This window comes from Labeo rohita, chromosome 6 (genome assembly GCF_022985175.1).
Source record: "Labeo rohita strain BAU-BD-2019 chromosome 6, IGBB_LRoh.1.0, whole genome shotgun sequence".
Classification (NCBI taxonomy): Eukaryota; Metazoa; Chordata; class Actinopteri; order Cypriniformes; family Cyprinidae; genus Labeo; species Labeo rohita.
Window position 1 is genome coordinate 26,892,217 of NC_066874.1, and position 24,414 is coordinate 26,916,630.

Here is a 24,414-nt window from a genome sequence, read left to right on the forward strand (position 1 = left end):
TTCTCTTTGGCTCTTTATTTCTCACATAACAAAAAGATATTAATTTTTGAAAAATGAAATATTCATTCACAGTGCAGTTTATTCTATATTGACTAGCTGACTGTACATTATTCTAAAAATGTATAATGTTTTATTTTATTTAAAATTTAAATTTTAGACATATACACTACCAGTCAAAAGTTTTTGAACAGTAAAGATTATCAGTGTTTTTAAAGAAGTCTTTTCTGCTCACCAAGCCTGCATTTATTTGATCAAAAGTACAGCAAAACAGTAGAATAATGGTTTTGTATCTGAATATATTTTAAAATGTAATTTATTCCTGTGATCAAGTCTTTAGTGTCACATGATCCTTCAAAAATCATCCAAAGATCAACATTTATCTGAAATAAAAAGCTTTTGTAAAATTACACACTTTACCATTCAAAGTTTGGAGGGGGGTGTTGTAGAAACAGTTAAATAGTAAAAATATTCCAAATTTTTGCTGTACTTTGGATCAAATAAATGCAGACTTGGTGAGCAGAAGAGACTTCTTTAAAAAACATTAAAAATCTTGCTGTTCAAAAACTTTTGACTGGTAGTGTAAATAAGATATATGATAAAGTATATTATTCATATTCAAATTCAATTAGGTAATACCTATATTAGGTCAAACTTCAAATATATTTACAAAATATCACAATATTTTTATTGTTTTGTGTGAATGTGACACAAACTCTCCTGTTATATAATTTGTTGATTAATGAATACTTGTAGATGAATCCTTGTATAAATTTAGCTCAGGACAGAATACACTGAGGAATACAAAGTTGAAATTCATTCCCACTGGAAGGTCTTAGGTAATTCACTGGGGACATCTGACAAAAAGTATCTGGTTAAACCTCTCAGGTGTGTGTATGTATGTGTGTGAGAGAGAGAGTATGCAAGAACAAATCAAACACAAACATACATCAAATGCACAAACATTATCAAATGTTAAAAATACATACAGCCTCTAAATATGGAATGCAAGTACAAACACACAAAGACATACAGACACACACACAGCATGAGGTTCACACTCAAGAGCTCCTTCTATGAAAGGAAAATAATTGCCTGCATTCACAAACACACACAGAGCAACCAAGGTCCACATACTGCCTGCACCTTTAAAAGTAAACACAGCTGTAGCTTTTGAAGCCATATTTTAGGCCGAAACTCAAAAGAAAGCTTATTGTGAACTAAAACAAAGACTGTCACATCAATGTGTGGGGAAAACTTCAAATGGCGAATTTAATTTCCACATGTTGTGTTCAAAAGGCAAAAACATCTGGGAGAACTACATGTCCAGGAGCTAGTGATGGGTTGCACTTTGGATTGCGTGTTATGCGTTATTACAAACATTACACAGAAACTGCAGAGGAGATACGATTACAGCTTCAGCCCGGCATTGAATGATGACCTCACACACTGGCACTTGTCCGGTGTCATGTGCATAAACTCAAGCTCCCAGTGACATGGGATCCTATTCATTTTAATGGCATTGACGCTTGATGGCACCCTGCTGGTAATTAAATGGCTATTGTATTTCCAACACAAACAAGACAATTGCATGTTTTGTTATATGACGTCATTTACATACACTGGGCCAGAGGGGGGAAATGATCCCAGTTGAATTAAAAAATGCATTCTTAAACTTCTCACTGCGATCAAAAGTTTCCAATCTTTTGTGTCCAAATTATCTGCAAATGAACAGTCTCTGTCATGATTCATAAATCATTAATCTATCATAAAGGCATTTGTAACTTCAAACATAATATTGATTTCTCCAGTCAAAAAGTCATCTCATTTAAATCAGGAGAGAAATATGCACAGATAAAGCATTGTTTACGAGTGAAAACAATCTAAAACTGTTCACAACTGGAAAAAGTGTTATGAATTGTGGACTCGTATTTTGGGCAGAAGTGAGTGTTTAAAGTTAAAAAAAAATTTAATGAGGGATTTTCACTTAACAAGATGGACTGAAGTCGTGTGGATTACTTGTGAATTATTAAGATGTTTTCTTCAGCTGTTTGGGCTCTCATTCTGATGGCACCCATTCACTATAGAGGATCCATTGGTGAGCAAGTGACGCAATGCTAAATCTTTCAAAATCTGTTTCAATGAAGAAACAAACTCATCTATATCTTGGAAAGCCTGAGGGAAAGTCATTTATCAACACTCTAAAATGTCTTTTTCTCTTTATCTTTCTCTCCTTTATCAGCGCCAAGAGAAACTCCCATGGTTACATTCATACACTGATTTGTATTAATGAGCTAATTTCCACTGAGAACCCAGAGGAGGGCGGCACAGAACTGCCATCCTCATCATCCTGTGCGGTCCCCCAGCATAGCAATAATGTGACATCAATTACCAAATGCAATATGAGCATATTTAATTGGCTGAAAGGGGATGGCATTTCATGCATCCAGAGGGCACCCACACTCAGACATGATGGGTATGCAGCTGGTTCAAAGTACACGCGTGCATATCAACAGCTGATGGCCCCAAAAGTGTGCATCACTATGCTTTGAGAAGTGCAGTGTCTGCATTACCCTTTCATTACTGGGATGCCTCTCAAAGTGTTCAGCTACTGAACAGAGCCAACACCAAACGGCTGTTAGACCAGCCTCCTGACTGAATGAAGTCTCTGTTGGGTTACAGATGGTTTGACAGGTGGATTGCTAGAGGGAAAATCAATAATACTCTGAAGTGAATTAAAAGAGTTCTAATATCAAACCGCCGGTTTCGCAATCTGTAAAAATAATAATGCTTTCTAATAACTGTGAGAGATCAAAATCAGATCAGACATAATAAATTCAGCTCTGTTGTGTTTTAATTTAAAATGCTTTTGGGGGAAAAAGCATGGGTCTCTGATCATGGATTTATATAAAGCATAGGCTTTAGCATTAAAGTTTGTACAGTTATGTTTGTAGGCTACATTGTTTATGATACGAATGATACACTACCAGTCAAAAGTTTTTAAAGAAATCTCTTCTGCTCACCAAGCCTGCATTTATTTGATACAAAGTACAGCAAAAACTGTAAAATTTTGAAATATTTTTACTATTTAAAAGAACTGTTTCCTATTTGAATATATTTTAAAATGTAATTTATTCCTGTGATTTCTAAGTTGAACTTTTAGCATCATTACTCCAGTCACATTATTATTATGTTGAAAACAGCTGAGTAGAATTTTTTCGGGTTTCTTTCATGAATAAAAAGTTCAGAAGAACAGCATTTATCTGGAAATAGAAATCTTTTGTAACATTATAAGTGTCTTTATCATCCCTTGTGATCAATTTAAAGCATCCTTGCTAAATAAAAGTATTGGTTTCTATAATTTATGTCCAAAAAAAAAAAAAAAAAATCAAGTTATACTTATAAAAGTCAATTATGCTGACTCCAAGCTTTTGAATAGTATAGTATATAATGTTACAAAAGCTTTTTATTTCAGATAAATGCTGATCTTTCTATTCATCAAAGAATCCTGGGAATTTTTTTAAATACTGATAATAACAATAATAAAAGATCTTTATTGAACAGCAAATCAGCATATTAGAATGATTTCTGAAGGATCATGTGACATTAAAGACTGGAATAATGATGCTAAAAATTTAGCATTGATCACAAAAATAAATTACATTTTTATAAATATTCAAATAAAAAACAGTTATTTTAAATAGTAAAAATATTTCAAAATTTTACTGTTTTTGCTGTACTTTGGACCAAATAAATGCAGGTTTGGTGAGCAGAAGAGACTTTTTTTAAAACATTTAAAAATCTTACATTTAAAAACTTTTGACCGGTAGTGCTAGTTGAAGCAATCAAAAATGCAAATTTCACTTAGTGGATGACAAAAAATTAAGTTATGGAGAAAAAAAAAGATCATGTGACTCTGAAGACTGGACTATTGGTTGCTGAAAATTCAGATTTGCTGTTGCAGGAATAAAATATACTTTAAAATGTATTAAAATAGAAAACAGCTATTTAAAATTGTAATAATATTTCAGAATATTTATTTTTTACTGTGTTTTTGAATGGTGGTGTATTTAATGAATACTAATATCAGACTTTGGCATGGGCACTTTTGACTTTTCACCTCGAACACCCTAGAAACTATATAGCAACACATTAAAATCCATTCAGAACACCTTAGAAACAGCATGACAACACCCTAGCAACCACCCAGAACACCTACTTTTTCTTTTAGTCTTTACTGTATTGTCAGCAAAAAAAAAAAAAAAAAAAAAAAAAAAAAAAAAAAAAAAGGACATCGTTATGAAGATTAAGAAATAAGCTTTTATGACTTCATGAATATTTAAGCTTATTCGTTTAGATTACAGTAATTCTTTGCTTTATGTGTCCTGATGGGGTTTTAGTATCTGGGCTGTCACAGTGAGCCTATTGAAGTGTCTGTTTGACTGGGATTTGGGGCTGATGTAGGCCATAGCACACAGAGCTGGGTTATGTTGGACCCTCTGAACCATGACAAAAAGGATGGGTGTGAGTGTGTGTGTGCGCATAACACAGATGCCACGGAGCAGACGGGGGAGGTGGTCACTGCTGCTTCTGCCCAGCGCTCTGCGCGTACTGTCTGTCTGCCCCCTCTAATAAGGTCCCCACGGGATTGTGGGTGCAGGGACTTTGCAGAACGGTAGATTGAGAACATGGGGCCACTGGGTTTAAATATCATTTGCAAGAGATGAAAACCATGAATGGATTCTCTTAGTTTCACTGTAGGGGGGGCAGACAGACAATGGCAAAGAAAAAAATCTGAGTGAGAGGGCAAGAAAGACCTGGAGAGAGATAAAGACAGAGACGGAATAAATCATTTTTAAGATATCATAGTAATACGCAACTAATTTATGACTTTCATCACTCAAATAGTTAATATTTTGTTCAGTCTCTATATCTACCCTAGTGAGAAATAAATATACTAAATACAAATAAAAAAAATACCCCGCAACTGTACTTTTAGTATACTAAGCTGGTATATTTAAAGTCTGCAAAAACTCATTTTGTAATTAATGCACTTTAAGTAGTCCTGAAGTCCAACTAAAGATGTACACTGTATACAAAACAAACAAACAAAAAAACAATTTTAGTCAGCTTAAAATAATTTGTTACCCTGCTGCCTTAAAATTTTACATTCAGTCAATTCAGATAAGTTTAGTCAACTTGAAATGTTAATTTTAGAGTCAACTCAAATATAAGTTGTTACTTAATAGAACTTGAGTTGACTGAACTTAAAATGTTAAGGCAGCCAGGTAACAAATTCTTTTAAGTTGACTCAACAAATGGTTTTTTACAGTGTACTAAAGCATAATTGATTGTGCTAAAGTGGAACTATTCCAAATATACTTTGCATTTAAAGACCGATATTATTTAAAGATCTCACAATCTTCATAAACAGTGACATTAAAATATATTTTAGCCTTAATATTAAGAAATGTACATTGTGCACAAGTAGTACTCCAAATACAGTTTAATTTTTTCTCAAGCGATATGTCAGTAAATATGTTAATAGATTTGAACTATACTTAGTATAAAGTAAATTAATTTTAAATCTATTACTTTTTACAAGGGTATATCAACAGATTCAAACACTACCAAAGCTCTGCCAGTACATACGCCGATAGGGTGCTTTGAGTGTTTAAGACATACTGCTGCTGCACAAATAGCATATAAAATAAACTACAGCAATCTATACAGGTGGTGATGGGGAGGTGGAGGGTTTCATAATAAGTTTTCAGCCAAAAACGGGAAACTTCATATGTGTTTTGCCTGTTCGTTTACACGACAACGGCCTTTTTGGGGACTGAAAACGCATAATTTAAAAAAGGGTTTAAAAGTGCAAGTTTTTGAAAATGTCACCGTTATCGTTTCTGTGTATACACACAATATGGGAATCTTTGAAAATGGTGACGTCAGGTGCGTGTGTAGTACATGTTAGGTATGTAGACATGCGTTTATGTGTCAATTTTAAAGGCAAGCGTGAACAAACAGCATGCCAACTACTGGCCTGGCAATTCGGCGTTTTTGGCAGTTTTCGCAGATATGTGTAAATGCGAATTATTTTGAAAAAATTGTTGTGTATACATGAAACTTTTTAAAAATGCAAGGGAAAAACTTTTCCATTTTTGACTACACTGTTCTCGTGTAAACTCTGATAGCATGCTGCAAAATGCTCTAGTGATGCTAACCAACCATTTAAATGTAAAGCTGCAAGCTCATTGGCTCCGTATGCAACATGAACCATTCAGCTTGCGCCAAGTAGTTTAACTCTGTGAATATCATCAGTTTGCATTAAGGACTCTTCAGCCTGAGCCATCTAGAATATATTTATCTTATTTAAGATTTTCTTTTTTTAGGACTTATATATTTTAGGACTAGGAAAAAAGTTAAATTCTACATTTAAGTCTGTTTAACGCATTTAAATAATTAACGTAATTAACGCAGTCTTCATTTTTCTCTTCCTGAGGCTATCATTATGTTTTTTTTCCCACTTGTGGCTAGTGTTATATGCTCATTTTGTTAATCACACAAACCTGTATGATTAATTACTTTTTAATCAATTTACAGCCCTAAAATGTATAATGCTATTTTTTATTTGATTATATGGCAAGTTGCATTTTATTATTTTAAATTTAGCTCTGTCTGTAAATTATTTGGGTCATGACCCACCAGTTGAGAAGCACTGACTTATTGCACTCTCCGTATGATGTGTACACTATATACATAAAACATTCTGAAGTCCATAACTGAACATCCTCACCCTGATATGTTTATGTATGCGCATTTTTGTGAATTTGTAATCGTAGTGCTACTGAAGCATATGAAGTGTTTAGCTTATCCCATCTCTCTTGGCTCTTGTCCTTATTAATATTTAATGTTCCTTCCCGCTTCACAACACATCTCCAACTATACATTATGCAAACTACCACTGTGTTAACATTTCAAAACATCTGTGCTGAATCTTATGTCCTTGTCTCTTGTCATATCCTTCAAAATTAGTGTGACACTTCACCGTAATATCAGCCTAGCTAAAACGCCAGTCTTCCTCCTTCCCGTCATAATGATAGGGAATAATATTTAGAGATGGAAGAATCTGTTTTAATAAATACAGATGGTTATATATAATATTTTTTATTGCAACACAACAGGCTGAGTTCAAGCTAAGGCCACTGCTGTAAAAGGCCACATGTAGATTTTTTTCAGAGAAAGACACAAACTCAACCTCTTGTAAAATTGTTTATATCTCATTTAACACTATTTGGCATTGGAACTTACCAAACACGTGCAAAATGATCCTGTAATAATTCACAGTCCTTGAACATGTTGTGGATGAGAACATTTGTGCTCATTTAGGCTATTCAGAATGGAAAGTATACAAAAATTGCATGTGAAATAGGTAATAAAACAATGCACATCCACAAGCAACATTTCAAGCAACAGTATGCAAATTTGCATACTATGTACAATATATACTGTATATTACTGAAATAGTACAGTAAGTATAAGATGTTTTTCTGAACATTGCTTCGAGTCCAAACAGGAAACAGAAGGACTGAACAATCAAATGACTTGAACTGAGATCTTTATCCTCCCTCATGCTGGTAAATGGCCCACAGACACATGCCATGTGTCAGCATAAATAAACAAGACAGCGCACAGCAGGGAAAGCCAATGCACGAGCAAGTCATTCACAGACATGACAAGCTAGATCATAACATGCCACCTGCACTCTTTCTCTAAATCTTATCACAATAATCCAGTCATGCAAGATGTTTTCCTTTGTTTAGAATAAAAAAAAAAAATCAGCAAAAATGCAACCATTCTCACGATAAAAAGATAAAGACTTCATTGTGGATTGCTGATGATGTATGATATTAGCCTTAGTCACACAATCCTGTAAAGCTTTACTAACTCTTTTGGGCAACAATTCAGTCACTCCTGCTGGTCATTCATGGCATGAGAAGGTCATTGCCCTTTGACAAGACTTTATCAAGGCCTGTGCCCCACCCCAAGGCTAGTCATACCTGACGGTCAGCTTACAGTGACAAGCTCTCTCTTTCTTTGAGTCATCCATATTTCAGAGTTTGAAGGCTAAAGCAGAGAAACTGACTAAGTATCGGGTTTCGAACTACACAGAGGTCATCTTCAGTAGCAGAGAAGTTAAACAGTGTTCAAAGGACAGTTTGGAAAATAAATCACTGAGAAGTAATTGTGAGTGGTATGAAAGTCAGCTATGAGAAACTAGTGGTTGCTAAGATGTTTTGAATAGTGCCAAAATTACAGGATTAATTAAACGATAAGTTCATTTCCAGAATAAAAAATTCCTGATAATTTATTCACCCTGTCTTTCTTCCTTCAGTCGAAAAGAAATGAAGGTTTTTGAGAAGACAATTCAGGATTTTTCTCCATATAGTGGACTTCAATGGGGACAAACAAGCTGAAGGTTCAAACTGCAGTTTCAGCGCAGCTTCAAAGGGCTCTACATGATCACAGTTGAGGAATAAGGGTCTTATCTAGTGAAACCATCGTTCATTTTCTTCTTCTTATTCAAAAAAATGTATATACTTTTTAACCACAAATGCTCAACTTGCACTACTTCACTACTTGACGCATTATGTAGTCGCACACGTAATGTAGGCAAACACTGCCCCAGTGTTTACAAAGCGAATGTGCAAAAATAGTCAAAAGCCCTTTACAAAAAAAGGTAAAAACAATGATCTCAGATGATTTTGAACTTGGAGAAGAAATAAGATGGAGATGGAGTGGAGTAACCCTACCTTGCTGAACCAAAGTACAAAGACAAAGAACTAAGTGTGCATGACCTTTCCAACATGACTAAAGCATGAATGCACATTGCAGAGCTAGTGCAAGATGAGCATTTGTGATTAAATATTTCAGAAAATTACATATGTTTCACTAGATAAGATGTAAAGTCCTAGACCTAGAAAGGCAACTAAACTATATTAGCATACACACCAACCCAATCTCACGGCAATTCATACATTTGACAAAGTGGCTAATTTGTACAAATTCGTACAAACTCACTCATACAATTTTTGAAAAATCTTACATATTTTACATAGTGGCAAATAAGTAGGAATTGGACCACACTTAACACCGCCCTTAAGTTTAACCGTCACAGAAATTGTAAGAATGAGAACTGGCCGTGAGACAACATTGTCCACACCAACGATTGATATTGTTCTAGACTGCATTTCCCAAAAGCATCTAAAGCCTAAGTTGATCTTAGAACCATTGTCACCCGTGGAGCTACGATCAATTTAGATTTACGAAGATTTGGAGAAACACAGCCCTGTTTATTTTAAGTGTACGCTACCGATTTTGTGCGTGAGCTCTTTACATTCAGGTGTATACTGAAAGTGATTTCAATGATACCGTTCCTCTGTGTCTTTATTGTTATAGCTGTGGTGTGTCTTAATTCTCATATAATTAGAATGATTATTAAAACTCTATAGTTATTCTCATTGTCCTTGGTGGGAACAGGCCTTAAGTCTATGGCATGTATTTTTACTTGCTTTATCATTTGCCAGGTGAAAATCCAATATACTCACGGCCATTTGTAACTAATTTATGTTTTGCCAAAGTGGAGGCTAATTTGTATGAATTCGCGGGATGTGCTTACACCACATTGATGGTTAGGTTTAGAGGGGAACCTTAATGCTTGTGGTTTTTTGTATGTTTACATTTATGTACAAACACTGTGTACAAATTCATCCAGAGTCGCCACCTCATAAAATAGTTTGTAAGAGTTTCTAACCTTCATGCTTATATTTTTTTCAAAAAATTGTACACTGCTGTGCAAATCACAGTGTACAAATTCAAACAGAGTCGCCACCACCTCATAAAACAGTTTCTAACTGTTTTATGAAAATCATAACAACGCCACACAGTTTGAAGTATCAACAATTTCTGTAGCACAAACAGTGCAGGACAAATTGCAACTGAAGTCCACTAAGGCTTAGGGGTTTGTTCAAACAAACAAGTACCACTAATAATGCAGCATCCGTGCATCTGTTAAATCTGCATCTGAAAAATTATGTTTCTTTAAGGCTGAATAATCATTAAAAAGCAAAGGGCATGTGGTGGATTTGATCGTCACTCATTGTAATATGAATAGCAATTCCTTAACCATCTGCTAGATGAAAAGGGCTCCTGACCTGTGTCCATTTCCTGTCTGCAGTTCATTGTCACTGTGGCCTTAGGGCTGTGTGTGTGCCACTAACCTAACCCACTATTTATGAAACATCTTTCTGATAATATTTACCAGCTTACAGAACATTGCATGTACTCTATCCATCTCTTTTGAAAAGCAGGCATGGAGATAAAACAGAAATATTGAAGAATCAGCCATGACCCCTCCAGCGCTACACATATGTGGAGCAGCACCATACAGTTCTATTGATTTCCACTCTATCCAGACTGTAGGCCATGTCTATTTTTCAGTGAGGATGTTTCCATACCAAGGCCTCTCTTGAGAGGAAAACCACACACACATACACCAGAAGTGGTAGGCGAGACAGCAGCGGATGGCCCATTATCATGAGCGCTTCCTCTGTGTGTCTAGGTGGACTGATATTAATAGTCGCTCTCATTCGGGCATTGATGGAATGTAATTGAACATATGCCTGCCAGTGGAAAAGAGAAAATGAGTTATAACTATAGGGATCATTCTCAGTTTTCCCTGGAGAACAGTAGCAGGCCATCATGGAAGCTAAAGTTCAATTATTAGAACCAAACAGCATCACATAATAAAAACATTCAGCTTTGTAGCCGATATTTTCTATGAGGTTTTAACAGAAGACACAAGAAGTGATGGATAAAAGGACAAAAGGATTATATGACGCAATCAGATCGACACCATAAACTAGTCCTGAGGACAGGTTTATGGACTCCCAAACTCCCTCTAGAAATTCGAAAGCCTCCAGTAAAGATGAAACAATAAAAAAACAAATCCAAAGCAGCTTTGATTTACACTAATTTGAGACAGATATTCTGATTTCCATATGAATCTTACTTAGAAAACTGGCAGTGAGTACTAGAAGCATCTGCAAACATTATCTGGCTTCATCTGGTCTTGGCAAATACAACCCAAAAACACACTTTCACCCACTTTGTCTACATATATTGAGATCTACGGTGTACTTTGAACGTTTCAACATCTCAACCATCTGATGCCTTATTTGCCAGCATGCCTTTCTAAGCACATAGTCAAATTGGACTGACACCAGTGTCCTTAATGCAATAAGGGATCAATTATACGACACTGGGTCACACTTGCTCTGTAACTGAGTTGGTTTAATTGAATTGAACTGAATCCACATACCCCTCTGAGGCATTGCCAGCACCACTAAATGCAGAAGCTTCGAATTGATTTGTACTTCCAAGCTTAAAGATTACTGCCGACCCATAGCGAGAAATTGACAATCACCTCCCTAAATCTTAAACCAAGCTTAGATCAAGTTAGAATCAAGGGTAGAAATTTAAAAAGATTCGCTTTTAAGTTATACTTCTGGAAGTGTATGTTCTAAACGTATACTCAGGCATGGAATATTATCTTTTGTGGTCAGCCTTCCTTTGTTGTGCAACAGGAAGGTGAGCTGGTTGTCAGGTTACACACGGTGAACATACTGGATTTACAACAATATCATATAACAACATCAACCCGACTGAAATTTGACATGGACAGAAAGATAAAATGGCTCTAAACAACATATAGACAGAAATGCAATCATGAGAAGGGGGATGGCGAGTGATTAAAATGTGCTTCAATTAAGCACTCTACCCTAAAAACCTCCAGAGATATAAAAAAACTTGCTTTAAAATGGTAGTTGCTCATTAAAAGCCTAGTTTCTATAGGCAAATCCATTAATGCACTTTCCCTATCAGTTAATAGCTTCAAGTAATTGAGAAAACTGACCTCATTTAATGCATGCATGCATGCAACTGCCAGATTATAATCAACACAATGCCTACCTAATTTTAGTATGTATGCGTGTTTGAAGGTATGCATGTGCTTTTATCAGAAAAACAGCTAAATTTATCCATTTGTGGTGTAAATCAAATTTTGAACCACGTGCACATAAATAAAATTTCCACGCCTTTACAAAAATCATCTTATGTGTTAAATTTCATTTTGGTTTAGTTGAACAACATTAGTTGACCCAAAAACACCCCTTTCATATAATGAAAGCATTTCTTATCCTTCTTAAATTTGGGGCGAAATGCGTTACCCTCACAGACTATCAGGATGTCACATGCTTCTGTCTCCTATTGTTTGTCTTACTCAGGAAGCAGGAAGTTCAGAATCAGTGTCTACAGGAACGGTGGAGAAAATGGGCTTTTTGATGGAGTTCTGTCTTCCTTGGTCCTTTAAAACATGGGTTTCTAATCAACAGCTTTCACATGTGTCAACAGGAAACAAGCACACACATGTTCTCACTCCAGGTAGTCCCTTGAGTCTTATTGTTCAAGGTTTGAACAAGGCATAAAAGAGTTTTAATATTTGTGAAAAAAACCTTGCAACTTTACAAAGAGTAACTGTTTGAATAAGTTATTTATATCAAGGAAAACATGCTTTTTACAATAAAAGCAACCACTGAAGGTTAATTTAAAAGAAGTCAGGTGCTCCTGGCAAAATTTCACCCTGTATTTCACCATCAAAAACGCTTTCCGCAAAGTTTAAATCATATCTGCCTGTCTGCATGATCCTAGAGAAGAAATAATACGGTGTTTGTGTATTCTATATGACATATGAGGTGAAGTTTCTGACATCAGTCAAGCTTTACGCACCGTGCGGTCCTCATATATCAAACATACCGTATATCAAAGAAACTGAACTTCTTATCCTCAAGTTGTTTTAATATTGTCTATCATTTATCCCTAAAGCACAGCAGAGGGAAAGACATGCAGACAACGCAGTCCTTTCAATAACAAGCGGAACTCACCTCTCTTTATTGTCGGTATTGTTGTGTTCAAGCCCCCAGGTTTGGGAAAATCTTTTGTCTGTTTTTGTTACCGAAGGCTAAAATGACTCTGTAGTCTCCGTGATCTCGCGTCCAAAGTCATGAACACAAAAGGAAAACCGATGCGCAAGATACAACCAGCCGGTGGTACAGTTCATGTCAGCTTTGTGAGGACACAGGCTCTGTCGCTAGAGTCCCGTCCGTTCACTCATTTACCCCTCCTCCGCCCCTATCTGCTCCCTACAGTCAGTCCAGCCTGAACAGACGAATTTCCCTCTGCCGTTACCATGGTGATACGAACGCCATTGACGCGAGCGCGGGCTGAACCAACAGGGCCTAAACAAAACAAAACAAAATAAAATAAAATAAAATAAAATAAAATAATAAAACGTATATTGTCAGTGGACTGTCAATAAACGGTGTTAAAAGTTTGAACAACAATGTGGATTCACTAAATTAATCAAATTACGTACAGAAAGTATAGTATATACGCACTTAAAATATAAGAATATAATATATAAAATATAATTTAAATAGTGCCAATGGACTATAACTTTGTACAGTTAGCCTGTTAAGGTTGTTGTTGTTGTTGTTGTTTTTTATTAGTCATCAGAAAAAGTTGTAAATATTGTTGCATATAAGTATATATAAGTTGTATACACTGTAAATATTAAATTTCAACTCGGTAGTGTATCCTTTGTTTTAAAGGAAGTGCCCACATTAATGCATTTACACTAATACTCATGATGACAAGTTCAGTCCAAAGCCCTACACCTTTCATAGGTGTGTGTTGTTAATAATAGATTCTGTATAAGCTAACTACTACTCAATATTACATTTTTAAGACAGTATGTGGCACATCAGTTGTATGAAATACAATGATTTTTTGGTAAAAGAATCAGTTTTTTCTTAGACCCTTTCCGTATCTTGGATATAGAAAAGGAGGTGTGTGAGAGATTGCCACCTGATCTTGTCCAGCTTTGTGATTTCACACATGGCTAGACGGCACTGCGATGCCTGCTCACTCTCCCACATCCATTTTGATTCAGTTGATTATCCAGTGAGACAGGTTAATGAGTTCTCTGGACTTGTCATTGGAGAAAAGTTACACTTCTCACCTCAGCGGCCACAGCAAATGAGTGGACATTTTCACAACACACATTTGTTAAGACCTATGACAGTCCTGATGAAGGCTGTCATGTCGCCTTGAACCTCATTATTGATTGGATTGAAGTCAAAAGTGCAAATGCATAGGCCTTTCTTAGCAAAAATACATTTTTTTCTTTCAGTAAGTGTAGACCTGATGACAACAATGGCAAATTGTACAAACAACAAGCAGACAATTGATCACACAGAGCCTATTTATATAGTAGTCAACATTTGAAGTGGATCAAAAAAAGGTTCATCAAAGTTGTCCTAAAACAAGAACAGGTATTGTTTTGATTTTAGGACAAGGTTTTGATCCATTTCAAATGTTGACTACTGTAGGCATACTACTGTAAGTTTGCTTAGTCTACAAATATATGAGGTGTAGTGTTTACAGAGGTAGGCTTTCCACTTTAAAATGCCTCCCTCATCGGCAAAAACTACAGAAAAAGCACAGAGAGTGAAAGAGAACGAAAGAGCTTTTGAAAGAGGGAGGGAGAGCGATGGGAAAGGATGGGAGTGTCAATACTCAAAACAATAGAAAAGCTTTCAGAAACCAAAACAATAGGCCTAGTACTGCAGGAAAATGGAAAAATGGGAAAAGTGTGACTTTTGGCCAATATATTATAATATGATGTACTTTGCAGTTGTTAGTTTCACATCATATTTACATACAAACAACAACAAAAATTAAGCACCTCTCTGTTACTGTGATATTGTCAGTAAGATAAAGTAAAATATCCTTACAGGATTCTGTATTAAAATACCTATCTTTGATTCCTTCAGAAAAACATAATTTACTGAATAAAGGATATGTTCATGAATTCTCTGTACTGGTCTGATAAACAACTAGAAGAAAGACCATAGAAATTGATGAAATAGCCCAAACTGTGTTTGCTGCATTAATGTGGAAACAATATTATGTGGAAATTATATTCTGTTCCCCTGTTGTAAGAGAGAATAAAATGACTTGTACAAAGACAATGGATTTCTGCTCCCATTTCCTCATGATAAGCTATTGTTTACTGCCATCTAGTGGATAAAACATCTCAGACTGGTCAGGTAGAAATGTTTAGCACCATCTACTGGAGAAGCTTTTCACTGAATCTAACTAGTGTCAAACGTTGTTAGTTTAGAAAAAAAGTAATGCTAGTGTAAATTATTATTTTTTTTAATTATTATTGTATATCACAAATATTGACCATAAACCAGTCATCATTTATGCCAAAAATCATCAGGATATTAAGTAAAGATTATGTTCCATGAAGATATATTATAAATTATGATTGGTAATATATGCATTGCTAAGAACTTTATTAATTCCAGATTTTCAAATAGTTGTATCTCGGCCAAATATTGTCCTATCCTAACAAATACATCAGTGGAAAGCATATTTATTCGGCTTTCATATCTCAGTTTAAATAAATCGACCTTATGACTGGTTTTGTGGTTCAGTTTCACATTTGTTAAATTAATAATTATAAACCACTATATAGATCAGTGGTAGAAATCCACAGGGTCCATTACAGTTTCCATTAAAACCAAAACCAATACAACCAGTAAAACCCTTACAAATTCTGTGATGTGTCCGTTTTCTTTTCGTTTTTTTTTTTTTTTCAGTAGGGATTTGTGGTTAACTAAATGATGCATTACCCCTGAGACATAATTAAACAATATAGAGACTTGTAGAGATTGTTTTCATTGTAGTTTATGCCAACATACAACACGCATGCGCACTTACGAGCACGCATTGTTAAGTTCAGTCACAGCAAATGCATTCTGTCCATGAATCATTTGTGGTTTTATAAAGTAATTGTATTAACTGTATGGTTATGTATGTTTTCTACAACTGAAGAACATTACGCCAAGTTTGTTATAGCCTAACGCTAACCGCAATTGTTTTTAATGTTTAGCTAATTAGTCAAATTACAAGGTTGGAATGAAAGACTTTTCTCCTGTTCGTTAGAACATTTCTTGAAATATTTGAATTACCTTTCCCTAAAATTTGTCAATAGATTATATAGCATTAACTGTCAACAGTTCCTTTGCGAGGAATGGCCCGTCTTACAAATGTTAGCCTAATGTTACATTTCTTCTAAATTTCTACATTCCTTAAAAATCCTACATTTCTGTTTATTTCTATCCATCCATCCATGCTCATATTGGATGATTTTTGTGGTCGTCTGGAAATGATGGGGTGTGGTTGAGGGGCAGGTGACCATCTTCTGGACAGGATAAAGAGCAGTTATGTCTTCGTGAGTAATGTTCAAGTAAGTTATGTATTTCCTTTAGAAAAATGAATATGCTCTGTAACAGTTCTGAATATTCTTGAATAACAACCGAACTCTACTGAATAACCGAATTTTATTATTTTATTTGTTACGGACACACCATAGATAGATAGACAGATAGATAGATAGATACATAGATAGATAGTAACTGTAATTCGGTTCAGTACTACAAAAACTCCCTTACATACACACACACACACACACAGATAAATCCCATGCATGCCCTTCTCTGCCTTTCCTAAAAGTATTAAAATTGCAGTAAAATATTTTAAAAGTTGTACCCCAGAAACGGCAAAAGCTGAAGTAAAAAAAAAAAAAAAAAAAAAAAATAAAATCCTTTTTAACAATCTAAAGTGTTCCAAACCATACTGCACAATTTAAGGTGAATTATGATCCAATTCTTGCTATTTGAAGTATTTTTTTTTTTACATTATTGGCATTTATTTAAATTGTCCCATGCCTTAAATCCACCCTCAAATTATTCCATTTAGATATTTTAGGTTTATAGTTTTCATTCTTGGTGTAAATGTAAATGTTTTTATTTATTTATTACATTTTGAATTCAATGTTTTATGCAGTATTAGAGTAACATCATAGCTTTAAGCCTAACACTGATACTAAATGAGATTTTTTTGCAATGTCACGAGCAACGTAAGCCCACAGTTTTGATTGACATGATTTGTCTTTGAGCTATAGACTGCAAGTAGCTTGCAGCTTGGGAGCTTGAAAAGGCACAGTTTCATTTGAGAGGTATTTTCCTGGAGGCTGTTTGTAACATATATGAACCCAGTAACCCCACTAGCTCACATGTTTTTAAGGTGTTTCTGTGCTATCTCTGTCTCTCTGGATGACTAAAGGTTTTGCAAGGTTATGAATTTTGGCATTAGGTTGGGTTGCTGATAAGGCATGTTCCACACAGCCCTGAAGAGAGATGCCTTTATTGCCTTCATGTTAGGAAAGTGGATAAGCACATACACAGATCATCACTTGTCACTTTGATTTTACATGTCAGTAGCTTTGTGAAAATTCCACACTGTAAAAAGTCCTGTTAAATCTACGGTAAAAAAAACTGACAACTGTAGTTGCGGTTGTAGATGTTTTACTGCTCATAACTAAAAAAAAATAATAAGAAGACGAAGGTGAGTATTTAAATAAAACAAAATAAAAAAAAGTGTGACCTTAAATTATCACAATTTTTTATGTGTCACCACAAATCAATAAAGGTCTTTTTGAAATAGTTTTTCGATATATATTATATCAAAATTCATGCTTTTCCAAAACAATATAGTTCGGTAAAAAAATTTTCATGATGAATGAAATATAATTTTTCACTGCAAATGGTAAGGTAACATTAACTATTTTTATTGTAGCATTTCCCTGTCTGTTACAATCACATTTTTCAAGTGCAGTTTTAGTGTATGTAATTTTGAATTTTAAAATTGTACACAAATGTATGTCATATTTAGCTAAATTAACTGGTTTCATTATATAACATCACTAAATAAACATTCGTAGATGTATCAAAAAAAGTAGGGTCAAAACAGCTAGAAATAAAAAAGATAAAAACAGCATATTTACAGTATAAATAAAATAAATAAACCATGTTTAGTTTAGTTTTTCAAGATTTAAGATTCTTTGCATCTGAACGTAAGTTTTCAATAGTTTTTACACTGCACCATTTCTCAAATGCATGCTTTCACTGGTGCCATGCTAATGTCTGGCTTTGTAATAATTAGGGAGGTGAAAGAACATGCAGCAACCTGCAACAGAAATGGGCACATTTTCAGCTTCATTTAAAATGGATACACAAGTCATGCCTCCATCCTTCCTGTTTCGCACTCGTCACAAGCACAGAGATAGGTTCTGACAGAGAGTACTCAGAATAACCACAGTTGGAATTTTCCACTCCTGAGCTACTTTTTTTCCCCCTAAACCATGCAGTATTGTACAATACAGCTAGACGTGATGCAAATAGTTTGCTTTGACAGGTTGTTTGGACAGGTTCCATTGGTTTCTTGCTTAAGCATCCAAATACTTTCGCAGCACGAGACCAGTTAAAAAAGTGTTGTGCGTGTAAAAAAGTTTGTGCTTGTTACAAACAAATTCAATATTTGGCATTAGGTTAGTCTTCTGCTTTTTATATTGAAGTGTATGTTGCCCCTTCATTAATGTTAGATAATTTCTCCAACTTTATAACTATATAACTTTTCAAAACATTCAAACTTGAATTGTTTGGTTTTTATTTTATGCTGTCCTGAGATTGTTAGAAGCTTCTCTGAAAGGATGTTGACTCATCAGGTGGAGGCCAGTCTTGAATTTAGTTCTCTACTAGTTCACACATTGTACCGAGCAGCAAGAGTGTCATGGTACAGTATGTTTATATTTTCCTTAACTATAAAGCCTAATCCATTTAAACTTTGATGGTTGCATGTTTGTATATTTCATTTAATTACAGCTTTAAACTGTTTAGTTTAATTTGTATAATCTTGAATGAATTGAATCTAGACAGTACTGACTTGGCATTTAACTTTAAATTTAGTGGTCACAAGCACATCATGCATTAATGAACGGGTTTGCATTTAATTATGTGGAGCGTATGTTACATCAGAAATATTTTTAACCGCTGTTTTTTAAAATCTCAGTGTGTGTCTACACTAGCAGTTTCCTCTTTGTAACTTGTCTGCTTCTATTACTTCCTCTTGCTACTTCCTTGTGGATGCTGTTTCGCCTCGTTTTCTTTCATATTTTCCCATTTATTTCTTTTTGTTATTCACATAATCACTCTCTTATGATTATCAAAGTTCAGAGTAAGTAAATCTGCAATATGTTACTTTGCCAGGTATTCATGTGTTCACTTTTTTTGATCATTGTACATTCGAACCATCATATGTGATCATGGAGCACAAAACCAGTCAAAAGGGTCAATTTCTTGAAATTGAGATTTATACATAATCTGAAAGCAGAATAAATAGGATAATATTTGGCTGAGATACAACTATTTGAAAATCTGGAATCTGAGGGTGCAAAAAAAACGATATACTGAGAAAATCACCTTTAAAGTTGTCCAAATGAAGTTCTTAGCAGTGCATATTACTAATCAAAAATGCAGTTTTTATATATTTACGGTAGTGAATTTCACTGAACATCATCTTTACTTAATATCCAAAAGAAAAAGTGATAATTTTGACCCATACAATGTATTTTTGGCTATTGCTACAAATATACCCATGGTGCAGCGTCACATATGTACTCATGTAAGCTTGCATATCTCATCAACAGTGCCGTCACCAACCATATCTACCCGTCTGTGGATGATGCCAGGAACAGATTCTTGAGAAGAAACAAAAACCAGACCATCAGTGGCCCGAGGAAATTCATGTTGGAGCGCCCTCTACCAGGCAAATCTCAACCCTGGACATTTGACTTACCAATAAAGCACTGAAGGTGAGGCCTTCTGTAGATAACGGCTATTCAGGCCATTGTATATGTGTGACTTTTAAATCAATGTCCTATTAAGTTATTCGTTTTTTGACATAGACATGATATAGCTCACAAAAAGTTGCCGTCTTGATCTTTGAGATACAATTGTGCTATAATCCACTGGAGTTTCTGTGACAATCCCAGTTGTAGGATCTCGGCCTCCAGAGAAAATTCCACGGATTGTGTCTTAGGCTAAAGAATACTGGTGTTAAAGACTAAACTGTGTTAAGTCCATATGGGGGATTATCTGTACTCAGTGAATTCCTCTCCTAATTTGTGCTGCGTTTCCAGACTTTTGGCATTCAAAATGTTTAATCCTATTTGCTCCACTACACTGACGTATTTTCATGGCTTTGATTTCTGGTTGGTCTGAGTGGACTACACAAGAGGATAGTGCGAATCTCATGCACAGACACACAAAGTAGTTTCATTGGCGGCAAAAATGACCCTTCTGACAGAACGGAACTAGCTGAAAGAATCCGGTAAGGATTTCTAATTTGTGTAAATTTGTAGAATATATTACAGTAATTGTGTATTTTCTCAATAACACATTTTTCTGGTAATACTAAAAATAACTTTGTTTAAAATTATGCTTTGATTAAGTAAAACAGGTGGCATCAATTTAGAGTTTGTGAAAATGGTGAATTCAAAGTATTCTAGTGTTGCATTTATTTAATTATTTATTTTAAAATAAGTTAATATTTAATTTGAAAAAAAAAAAAAAACCATATATTTTTTGAAAGCCTTTTAAATTTTTAAGACACTGCTGTGGTCTGCTTGTGTTTTCTCAGTTGCATGCTCACTTAAGATGGCAACAACATGGTCGCATGTTGGGCCATCTTGGGCCCTGTGATGAGATGGCTATATATATTAAGAGTTCATTTAAAAAATCATGTTTTTTCATTACAATTAACATGCATTACAATTAATCTCCATCACTGCAGCTGGGTTATTTTGATTAAGTAAAAAAAAAAAAATAAATAAATAAATAAAAAATAATAATAAATACAGCTAACTAACACAATATAACAATAAAAACATGATAACATAATAAAAACATATTTTTTAAAAAATAAAAAATGGGGTTATGTGTTTTTTCAAATAAACGCTTTATATATGTGTGTGTGTGTGTGTGAGAGAAAGTTTTTTGTTTGTTTGTTTTTTAAAGAAGTCTCTTGTGCTCATTAGAGTTCCATTTAATTGATTTAAAATACAGAACAAAATGTAATATTATGAAATAGTATCGCAATTTAAAATAGCAGTTTACTATTTTAATACACTTTAAAACATAATTTATTCCTGTGATGCAAAGCTGAATTTTCAGCATTCTTACTCCAGTCATTTTTGCTGCTTAATATTTTTTTTTATTTTTTTTTTTTTTTTTTTAGCAAGGATGTGTTTAATTAATAAAAAAGTTATGGTAAAGACTTATATTGTTAGAAAATATTTCTATTTTGAACAAATTCTGTTCTTTTTAACTTTTCATTCATCAAAGAATCCTGAAAAAAGAATCAACGTTTCCAACTTTGGTAATAAATCAGCATATTGTTAATAAATCAGAATGATTTCTGAAAGATCATGTAAAACTGAAAAACTGGAGTAAAGGCTGATGAAAATTTAGCTTTGCATCTCATCAGTAAATGACATTTACAGTATGGTAAAATAGAAAACCATTATTTTAAATTGTAATAATATTTCACAATATTACTGTTTTGTCTGTATTTTTGATCAAACAAATACATCCTCAATGAGCAGAAGAAACATCTTTGAAAAATATAAAAAATATTGATCCCACACTTTTGAACGCTTAGTTATAAGTATTGTAAACTAATCCTAACAGAAAACAATGTATTATTATTATTATTATTATTTTTATTATTACATTTATTTTATTAAAAAAAATTATAATTATGTATTAATATATTATAAATACTATAACCTAACCCTAACAGAAAACATATTTTTACATTTAAAAAAATGTTTGTACAAATGAGGACATCTCTAAAATGGGGTTTTAGGAAATTTTGCCAGTTTTAGCTCATTTCTGGGTACAAATTTGTCCCCAAAATATGTTTAAGTAATGCACACACAGTGCCTTTACATATAGATTAGTCCATTTCTCCACAAGGCAGACTTTTTTGTGAGGTACCAGGCAGAGACTGCCGAAGCAGAAAAGTGAAATCATTAAGCCCCGATGGGTTTGACCAAAGACTGAGTGAACCCTTAATTAGCTGAAGTACCTCTGACCTGACCAGAAATACGCAAAGAATCAGCTCAGATATGAAGACAAAGGCAAACACAGTTCTGCCACACACACACTGACTGAGCGCTAATTCAAGCAAGAATGCTCATAATTAGGCCCTCTGTTCTCATTCTTCAAATTATTTAAGAAGAAAAAAAATCAGGCTTCTTTGAAATGGTGACAGGACAGGATCCTATCTACGGGGTTTAACGTCATGATCAACAACGTGGAAACAAAAGCTCACGATTCTCTTTTAAACTTTCTCTGCTAAGCTGATTTCTTGCTGTAATGCGGAAACTAGAGTCTTCATCTTTTATCAGTGTTCAAAAAGTGCTTCTTCAACTTATTTGCAAATAAGAAAAGTTCTCAGCAAGACCGTCATTTTACTTTGTGACACAATGGTCTGCTCTCATAGCTTCACGTGACTGAATAAAATGTATTAAAGCTTGTTGCATGCTATCATTGTAATTACTGCTTCAGTGAGATAGCCCCGCAAATGTTTTCCGAAAACAGATGACTTTAAATACCATCAGATTTCAGCTCCACGTGCGAATGGCTTGCCGTTGTCTGCTTGGCTCATTGGTGGTTGGGGTGACCTTTCAGATTGCGATGCTTCAGGACTCTGTCCGTGTTCATACACAACTGCGGCTTTGTATACCAGCTTCAGGAGATGATGAGGCTCGAGGCACTGTACTCTGTCAAAACCTAGACAGCAAAAAAAGAGCTCTTGTTCTGTGGAGAAAAAAAAAAACCAGCCTGTTTCTGAGAAGTAGTATGTATTGGTTTGCTGGCAGGTTTATAGAGTTGAATTCAATTGTTTGTTCAAACGTTTTGGGTTTGTAATGAAGCAAGATGATACGGTTGACACGTTCAAAGGGCAGTTTGATAATATACAAGCCTTTTGCACATATACTTTTTTTTAAAACTTTGAGTATCACAGTAATAGGAAAAAAAGTAGCTGAGAGACATACACTGAACTGAATGTCTTTATTTTTGGCTGTAATGTAAATAAGTGGTCTTATAGAAGACATACAGTAGTCGATGTCTGTGATTACTGTGATGTCTGATCATAATTTCTCCCTCTTTTAGTTAGGAAATGTGTACTTGGTGTTTTACTTTTCTTGTTTATGAAATGTTGTACTGTATTTTAGAGCATAGTGTGTTAACATACAATATTGCCTTCATATGCTGATTTATTGAACATTTAATTAATATGGCATTTAAATTGCTATTCATAAAACACCTTCAACAAATTGTATTGTTGCTTTAAAGAAGCTTATTTTTCAGCTTATTTTTTAATAACACTATATCTTTGATAAGTTGAATGTTAGATAGTGTTAACGTTTGAACAACGTCTATTTATTTACACAAAATCAAGAAATATTTGATATTATGCCATATGACAGCACTGTACTATAGTGCAGCTGCAGTAATACGTTTCCTAATTGGCATTTTTTCGACAGTAGCATCAGTTATGCTATTTCGGTTATTTGTTTATTTGGAAGTGTTTGTAATAATTTAATTATATTTATGTATGGTTTACACAGTTTTCACGTGTTATATTCTACAGAAAGGTAAAGAAAACATCTAACCTAGACCTAGACTCATGAATTTATTTAGAGGAACTTTTTTTTTTTTTTACTTTTTCAAGACATTTCAAGGTTTTTAATGTTTCTTATGCTCATCAAAGATCCATTTATTTGATCAAAAATACAGAAAAAGTAATTTTATAAAATATTATTGCAATTTAAAAGAGCAGTTTTCTATTTTAATATACTTTAAAATATATTTATTAATCTAATTTATTTCTATGACGCAAAGCTGAATTTTCAAAGGCCATTAGTCCAGTCTTCAGTGTGACATGATCCTTCAGAAATCATTCTGAGATGCTGATTTATTATCAATGTTGGAAACAATTGTGCTGCTGAATATTTTTTTGAAACTGGTGATACTTTTTTTCAGGATTCTTTGATGAATAAAAAGTTAAAAAAGAGCTGCATTTATTTGAAATAGAAATCTTTTCTAACTAAATTTTCTGTGTCTTCTAAAGTCTTTACTATTACTTTTGATCAATTTGACACATCCTTGCTGAATAAAAGTATTCATTTCTTTCAAACAAAAAAAAAAAGAAAGAAAAAATTTCCTGATCCCAAAATTTAAACAATAGTGTATATTGTTACAAAAGATTTCTATATTAAATATATACTGTTCTTTTTAATGTTTTATTCATCAAAGAGTG

At 34.1% G+C, this 24,414-nt stretch overlaps 1 protein-coding gene across 3 annotated transcripts in view; it reads right to left on the bottom strand.

Moving 5' to 3' along the window:
• Positions 1-24,414, bottom strand: part of frmd4ba (FERM domain containing 4Ba) — a 322,166-nt gene that overhangs the window by 40,256 nt on the left and 257,496 nt on the right. Inside the window, exon 1 of one of the 3 annotated variants that reach the window (XM_051113074.1) lies at positions 12,999-13,232. The exons of 1 other annotated variant lie outside the window; for it this stretch is intronic. The gene's annotated coding sequence lies outside the window, so the exon portion shown is untranslated. Of the gene's footprint in view, positions 1-12,337; positions 12,357-12,998; positions 13,233-24,414 lie in introns of those variants that run through there. One more of the 3 variants, XM_051113076.1, reaches the window with a different exon arrangement.